This window comes from Leptonychotes weddellii, chromosome 3, assembly GCF_054177405.1.
Source record: "Leptonychotes weddellii isolate Sample4059 chromosome 3, ASM5417740v2, whole genome shotgun sequence".
NCBI classification, from domain to species: domain Eukaryota; kingdom Metazoa; phylum Chordata; class Mammalia; order Carnivora; family Phocidae; genus Leptonychotes; species Leptonychotes weddellii.
The window spans coordinates 144,609,191-144,617,503 of NC_138371.1; positions in this window are offsets into that span (position 1 = coordinate 144,609,191).

The window sequence follows — 8,313 nt, forward strand, 5'->3', positions numbered from 1 at the left end:
ACTGGGGAGGGTATGTGCTCTGGTAAGCGCTGTGAATTGTGCAAGACTGTTGAATCTCAGATCTGTACCTCTGAAACAAATAATGCAATATATGTTAAGAAAAAAAAGAAGAAGAAGAATGTAGCAGGAGGGGAAGAATGAAGGGGGGAAATCGGAGGGGTAGACGAACCATGAGAGACGATGGACTCTGAAAAACAAACTGAGGGTTCTAGAGGGGAGGGGGTGGGAGGATGGGTTAGCCTGGTGATGGGTATTGAGGAGGTGTTATGCACAAACAATGAATCATGGAACACTACATCTAAATCTAATGATGTAATGTATGGGGATTAACATAACGATAAAAAAAATTTTTTAAAAATCATAGAGCTGGAGAAAATATTTGCAAAGTATGTATTTGATAAAGGACTTTTAATCTAGAATGTATAAAGAATTCTTAAAACAATAATAAGAAAACAACCCAATTTTGCACAACAAAGGAAACTATCAAGACAAAAAGGCAGTCTCATGAATGGGAGATGATATTTACAAATGATATCTCTGGTAAGGGGTTAATATCCAATAAAAATGGGCAGAGGACCTGAACAGACATTTTTCTAAAGAAGACATACAGATGGCTAATGGACACATGAAGATGCTCAATCACCAGGGAAATGTAAATCAAAACACAATGAAATATCACCTCACGCCAGTCAGAATGGCTAGTACCAAAAAGATAAGAAATAACAAGTGTTGGTGAGGATGTGGAGAAGACAGGCCCTCATGCACAACTGGTGGGAAAGTACATTGATACAGCCACTGTGGAAAACAGTATGGAGGTTCTATAACAGCACTCCAGCCAGTCTTAAGGGTTAACTTGCTGGCTGACCTAAGGCCCCTGATCTGTAACAGAACTAATTTACTTTCTTTGAGATTTGCAGACCACTGGCCTCGGGGAATGAAGGACTGGAACTTTCCCAGGCCACAGAGGCCAGCAAGTCCATCTGAGGCAGCCTCAGCTTTCTGATTAGCCCAGCAATTTTTTTTAGCAAAATGTTTTTCTTTTTTAAGGTCGCACAAATGACTTTACTGACCTCCCTTTGCACATCTGTAGACCTTGCCCTCCTTTGCAGAAAGAACAGAGCACTCTTGCATGACCCCTGGGTACTAAGGAACCAGACCCTCTTGCACAGCCTCCCCACGCCCCCACCCCCACACCTCCACACCTACCCCCCTTCCAAGGAACTAGAACTTCTTGCACAACTTCTGAGCACCAAGATAACTCAGTAGCTGGCATGATGGAGTCTACTTATTCAAGAAATGTCACAGACCACTGCATTCCCTCAACTGATTAAACCCTTTTAAAAACCCCTGGGCCAGAGTTGCCCTTTGGAGAAGAGTCTACCTTCTCCCCAGGTTGTCATGCTCCTGAATAAAGTTTAAACTCCTTTCCAATCAAAAGTTGTCTCCTGAGTATTGCTTTTCGAGCAACGGGCAGCTGAACTTGGGTTCAGTAATGATTCCTCAAAAAATTAAAAACAAAAATATACCATACGACTCAGTAATTCCGCTTCTAGGTATTTATCTAACAAACAAAAACACTATTTTGAAAAAAATATATACGCCCCTCTGTTTATCGCAGCATTATTTACACTAGCCAAGATATGGAAGCAACCTAAGTGTTCATCAATAGATAAAAGGATAAAAAAGATGTGGTATATGTACACAATAAGGTATTACTCAGCCAAAAAAAGAATGAATTGCCTTTCACGACAAAGAGAAACAGATTCATAAATACAGAGAACAAATTGGTGATTGCCAGAGGCAAAGAGGGTAGGGGGATGGGCAAAATAGGTGAAGGGGATTAAGAGGTACAAACTTCCAGCTATAAAATAAGTAAGTCATGGGAACGAAAAATACATCATAGGAAATATAGTCAACAATATTGTAATAACTTTGCATGGTGACAGAGGGTAACTGCACTTATGGTGAGCATTTCATAATGCATATAATTATTGAATCGCTATATTGCACACCTGAAACTAACACAATATATGTCAACTATACGTCAGTTAAAAACTTTAAAAAGTAAATAAATAAAAGAGAAGAAAACAACCCAATTTTTTAAGTAAGCAAAAGATTTGAATAGACCACCAAAGATATACTGATTCCAAATAAGCACATGAAATGGTGCCAAACATTATTAGTTATTAAGGAAATGCAAACTAAAACCACAATGAGAAACATACTTATTAGAATGGTTAAATTCTAATACATACATACCTATTAAAATGGCTAAAACTTTATAAACTAGCCATACCAAACATTGACAAGAATGTGGAGCAACTGGAACTTTTATACACTTTTGATGGCAATGTAAGATGGCCCAGCCCTTTGGCAGTTTCTTACAATGTTAAATAGACACTTGCCATATGATCCAGCCATTCCATGCCTAGCTCTCGACTCAAGAGAAATGAAAAACATATGTCCATAAAAAATCTGTACATGACTGTTTTGAGTAGTGTTATTTGTAAGAGTCAAAACTCAAAACAACCCAAGTGCCCCTCAACAAATGGTAATCTATCCGTACAATGGAACACTAATCAGCAACAAACAGACATGGTACAGATACACACAACAACATAGATGAATCTCGGTAATTGTACTGAGTAAAAGCAGCCAGACAAATGGAGTACATGCTGTGCGATTCATTTATATAAAACTCTAGAAAATGCAGACTAATCTGTAGTGACAGAAGGCAGAGGGCAGGGGGCGCCTGGGTGGCTCAGCCATTAAGCGTCTGCCTTCAGCTCAGGTCATGATCCCAGGGTCCTGGAATCGAGCCCCACATCGGGCTCCCTGCTCGGCGAGAGGCCTCCTTCTCTCTCTCCCACTCCCCCTGCTTGTGTTCCTGCTCTCGCTAACTCTGTCAAATAAATAAATAAATAAATCTTTAAACAAAAAAGAAGGCAGAGGGCAGTGATTGCCTGGGCCAGGGGTGGGGCAATGGGAGTTTTGGAGAGGAGGTTTGAGAGGGGTTACAAAGAGAGATGAAGAAATGTTTGGGCATGATTGATATGTTCAGCATCTTGATTGTGGTGATGGTTTCATGGGTCAAAACTTCAAATAGTACACTTAAAATATATGTAATTTTTGCATGTCAATCATATCTTAAGAAAGTCATTTTTAAAAAATTGTGTAGTGCCCTTTTATTTTACTGGAATCCTCTAGGAAAAGGAAAATACAAATAAGTAAAAAAAATCCTTTTATCATAAACTACTGAGTCCAGTTTGTTAATGGAATCTGAATTCCTGACATCTTACTTTCAAACTTGTTTTGTGAAGGGGGCATCCCATTACCAGTCCCACATTCCCAAGTGGATTTTATAGTTCTTCTCTGTGCATCTGGAAACCTTAGCAAACTAATCTTCATTCTATGTGAACTATATACCAAGCATACTTCAAATGCTTCATATGCACTATTCCACTTAAGTCTTACAATAATGCCTTAAGATATATGTCATTATTATTTCTGTTTTACAACAGAGGAAATTGAGGCTCAGGGGAGTTAAGGAAATTTCTTAAGGTCACACAACCAGTAAGTCCTAGAGTCAGGATTTGATCTCAAGCAGTCAGAAACTAGAGTACATGTTCCTAAACATAAGCTATATTGCTTCACTGTAGAACAAAAGTGTTTGGTCACGTGATAATTTATCTGCCACTGAGAAAATGTGAAGAAGAGGCGTAATAGTTTCTTAGGTCTGTCCTAACAGTGTATCAAAATCTCAATAGTTTAAAACAACAGAAATTTCTTGTCTCCCAGTTCTGGAGGCTAGAAGTCCAAAATTAAGGTGTCGGCAGGGCCACACTCTCTCTGATAGCTTGAAGGGAGTCCTTCCTTGCCTCTTCTATCTTCTAGCATTTACCAGCAATCCCTGGCATTCCTGGGCTTGGGATGCATTACTCCAGCCACACGGCTGTCTTATATCTCTTCATATCATCTTCCCTCTACGTAATGTCTTCTGTGTCCACATTTCCTTTTTGTGTAAGGACACCTGCCACATTGGATAAGACTCACCCCAACGACCTCATTTTAACTTGATTACCTCTGTAAGGATCCTGTTTCTAAATAAGGTCACTTTCTGAGATAGTGGGAGGTTAGGACTTCAACATTTTTATTTGGAGAAACATAATTCAACCCATAACAGATAGGTAACAGGTGAATGTGGGAAAACTGTGACTTGCCTTGTAACAATGAGTACCTTCCTTATCTTAAACATTGGTAGGATCTCTTGTGGATCCACAAAACTGTAAGAATGACCTTGCAATCAATCAATTATCTGGGAAGTCTTAGGAAAAGAGCATCACGCACAGCTTTCTTCACTTAAATCAAAGCCCTAGCTTTCTTTACAATTTTCTGATTTTCACAAATTATAAGATCCCTATTTGGACAAATTTATTCTATAAATACCAGGTAAACCATGTACTAAGTGCTGGCTACTGAGGATACAGAGTTAAACCATGACAGTGCAGAGGAAAGGCAACGTCCATCAAGTATATCAGGAGATTTACAGAGAATGCTACTGGGTCCCGAAGAAAACAAATGACCCTACTCAGGAAAGGGGGTGATGATCAAGGAAAGCCCGAAATGATTCTTAAAAGACAAATAGAAGCTTGCCAGATAACAAAAATTGGAAAGAGTGTTTCAGAATGTGCAACGTCAACTCACTCAAAACCAAACTCCATTCTTTCCCCCAAATCTGCTCCACAGCTGCTCTCTCCGCATCACCAGCAACTCCATCTTTCCAGTGGCTCAAAACAGAACACTTAAGAGGCATTCTTGACTCCTCTTTCTCTCATACCTTTATCCAGCCCATCAGGAAAGGATCTTGTCTCTACCTTCAAAAGCTATCCACAATCTGTTAACTTTTCACCACCTGCGCTGTTCTAAGCTAACATCATCTCTCACCTACAATAGACTCCTTCCTGCCTAGTCATGCTGCTTCTGATTTTGCTCCCCTCTATAGTCCCTTCTCAACACAGCGTCCCACATCGCCATTCAGTTCATGGTAGTCCCCTGCAGTAGCCTCCCTTTCACTCAGCATAAAGCTAAGTTGTACGACGGTCTAGAAGGCCTCCACACTTTAGACCCTCGATTGCCCTCTCTCCTTTCCCCAGCACCATTATCTGTCAGACCCTTCACCCTATTCACTGCTCCCCAGCTGCACTCATCTTTTTGTTATTCCTAGAACAAGAGAGGCAAATTTCCACATTAGAGTCTTTGCACCAGCTGTTCCTGTGCTGGAACTGTTCTTCCAAATCTCCACATGGCTAATTCCCATACCTTTTTCAGCTCTTACTCAAATGTCACCTATCCAAACACTCTGGATGAAAGTGCATCTCTCCCTTCTCTCCAGACTACCACCTCACATTCTCAATTCCCCTAGCTTAGCTCTAACCTTTCCCCCATGGTATTTATCACTTCTAACATACTATAATTTACTTAGAGCAGATGCTCGTTGTTAGTTGGTCTTTCTGCACTAGAAAGTAAGCTCCATGATGGTACAGATCTTTGTTCTCTTCATTGATGTACACCTAGATACAGTGCCTGTTACATCATAAATGTTCACTTTTTTTTCCTCTAATGAATGAAAGGTCCATTGAAATGAGAAAAAAAAAGCATTCCATGATCTGCAAATGATCAGTGTCACTAGAACATTAGAGACATGGGGCATAAATGCAGAAGGCAAAATTTGAGTTATAGAAGGTACTTCCATGCCCTGCTAAAGAGTGCTGACAAGCGAGAAACCACTGATAAGATTTACACATGGAATTATTGTGATTATATTTGCATATTAGATCACTCTTGCAGTAGTGTGGATCAGCCATCTCCAACTTTCAATGTTCACCAAAATAAAATTTTAAAAGTTGTTTTATGTTGTCGTAAACATGGCCCTTCCTGAATGCAAAGAGAGACATAACTTTAGAGCACAGGCTCTGGAACAGACTACCAATAGCTCTAGGATCTTGAGCAAATTATTCAGCCTGTCTTTATCTCACCTCCAAAAAAAAAAAAAAAAAAAAAAAAGTTGTTGTAGGGCTTAAAGGGCTGGAACAAGTAAAACATTTAGAACAGTGCCTGGAAGAGTAAGCACTATATATGCATTTCAATATTGTAACTTACTGTGCTTTCTGGTTCTTTCAATAGTTTCTTGAATAAATAGCACTTAATTTAATCAGATCATCAATCTTTCATGCATAATATTTTTAATACTAAAAGAAGAAAAAACATTTCATGGATACTTTATTAAATTGCAAAATTACAATTTCATCTTTCCTCCAAGAGTTTTGCATTTTCTCAATTTTATCCATAAATACCTGCGGTATTGTCATACTTTTTAAATTAGTGAAATTTAAAGACATGATCATTGAAACGAACACTTCAAAGACGAAGTATTCTGTTGTGTTTTGACTTTAAACTACTCCTGTCTCAGATTTCCACAAATTCCAGTCTAGATGAGCAATATTCATTAAAATACTCACTGCTTGTTTTATTATTTATAGTTTAGATGTCTTTCCATTCAAACAAAGAGACAGATTGTCTTCTAGCTGAGACACCTGGAAGGTGCTTGAAGCACAAAGGCCATGATTCAAAAGTCTGCAGTGCAGTCAACAAGCAATTACCTTTGCATGTGATAGGAGACTGTCAGCTTCAAACACAGGACATTCTTTGGGAAGATTAGTCCAAATTACATTTTATTACATTGGCCCACTTAAATGGCCTAAACTTCATATACTTATTCTAATGGAATTCCAACTGGGGCATTAATATATTGTTTATGACATGTTTGGAGTTCTTGTGTTATCAGCATGCATTCACGAGAGAAGCTTCAAACAGTATCAGATAACAGTGAGCTGTTTGCTGGCTGTTGTACAGCGTAGGGGATTTTATCATCTTGTTGAACCAGTGGCAGTGATTAAATTAAACTGTCTGAACAAAGCTTTTGCATGTCAGACTGTTGAATGGCAAAATGAAAGAGTGACACACTTCAAAGATCAGAGGAAGGGAAAGAGGGCTAGAAAAACATAGTTACATAACTCCTTATTTCCAACATCCAGACACAAAAGCAACAGTTAAAGAGCAGTTTCCATTTTACTTCGTCTTTAAACTTTTTCTGTATCATTCCATTCAGTTCTAGGCACGTTTCCCCACATTTCTTTTTCACATAACATATTTCACTTGACTTGGAACACTGACTGAATGGTGAGGTACTTTGGGGGATTTTTACTTTTGTTCTGTTTCTTTGTACAAACAAGATTTTTAAGTTTGTTTTAATTTCTAATTTTTCTCTTATTAGTTCCAAATGAGATATTTAAGGAAGAAAACCAGAGGAGATTAAGACATTTCCATAATTTACAAGCACACTTTTTATTTGGAGAGACAAACATAAGGGCTTTTATTTTTCTACTTCAAGAAACAAAACTTTGAAATAAAAGCTTAATAGAACTAAATGAAAACTATTTATATAAGTTGAAATATTATGATATATGAACTCTCTGAAGAAGTTCATTGGCAAAAAGTTTTAAGGATCTAAATGTATCTGAGATACAAAGTAAGTTTTATAAGAATCCACATGTTTCCTGTCTAATGAGATTTTTACATCAACAAACTGTTCTGACATTTATTTATAATTATCTTTGTTAGTAAAAAAAAAAATGGCTTTGTTAGTATTAAGAAAAATGTTATTTCCTCTCAAACAAAATAAAACTGGGAAAAAGTCCAGAAAAAGCAAATTGAATTTTAGTGCTGTTTCCATTACAAAATCAACATAGTCCCAGTTTTAAATTATTTTCTAGATTGGTGGTTTCCTTTTTATTTAAGACTCTCAGTCGGTTTTTCAGAAACACTGAAGAAACTTCAGTGTGTCAGGGTAGTAATAGTAGGTAAGTATTTAGATGACATTAACTCTTGTAAATTTATGTTTCTACTTTTACTTCAATTTTGATTTATACAATTTCCAGGACTATAAAATAATAACCTTTTTGAAATAAATGCTGGTTCTTAATAATGTATTTTCACAATTAAGTTTTTCACTTTCATTTGTCATGAAAGGTGGTAGCTTTTCATAGAAATTCACTGCTCCGTGACATCCACTAACATTTTAAAGTACAAAACACTTCAAATCCAATTCCACTTGAGATATTTAGTGATGGAAAAAAATCATAGGAGAAAACAAACACAAAGTCAACCTGTCCTCTTAGAATACTTCGCTGGGAATAACTGCATCAGTATACATGCATTATAAATGTACTTCTTTCTTTAACCCACGAAATATTC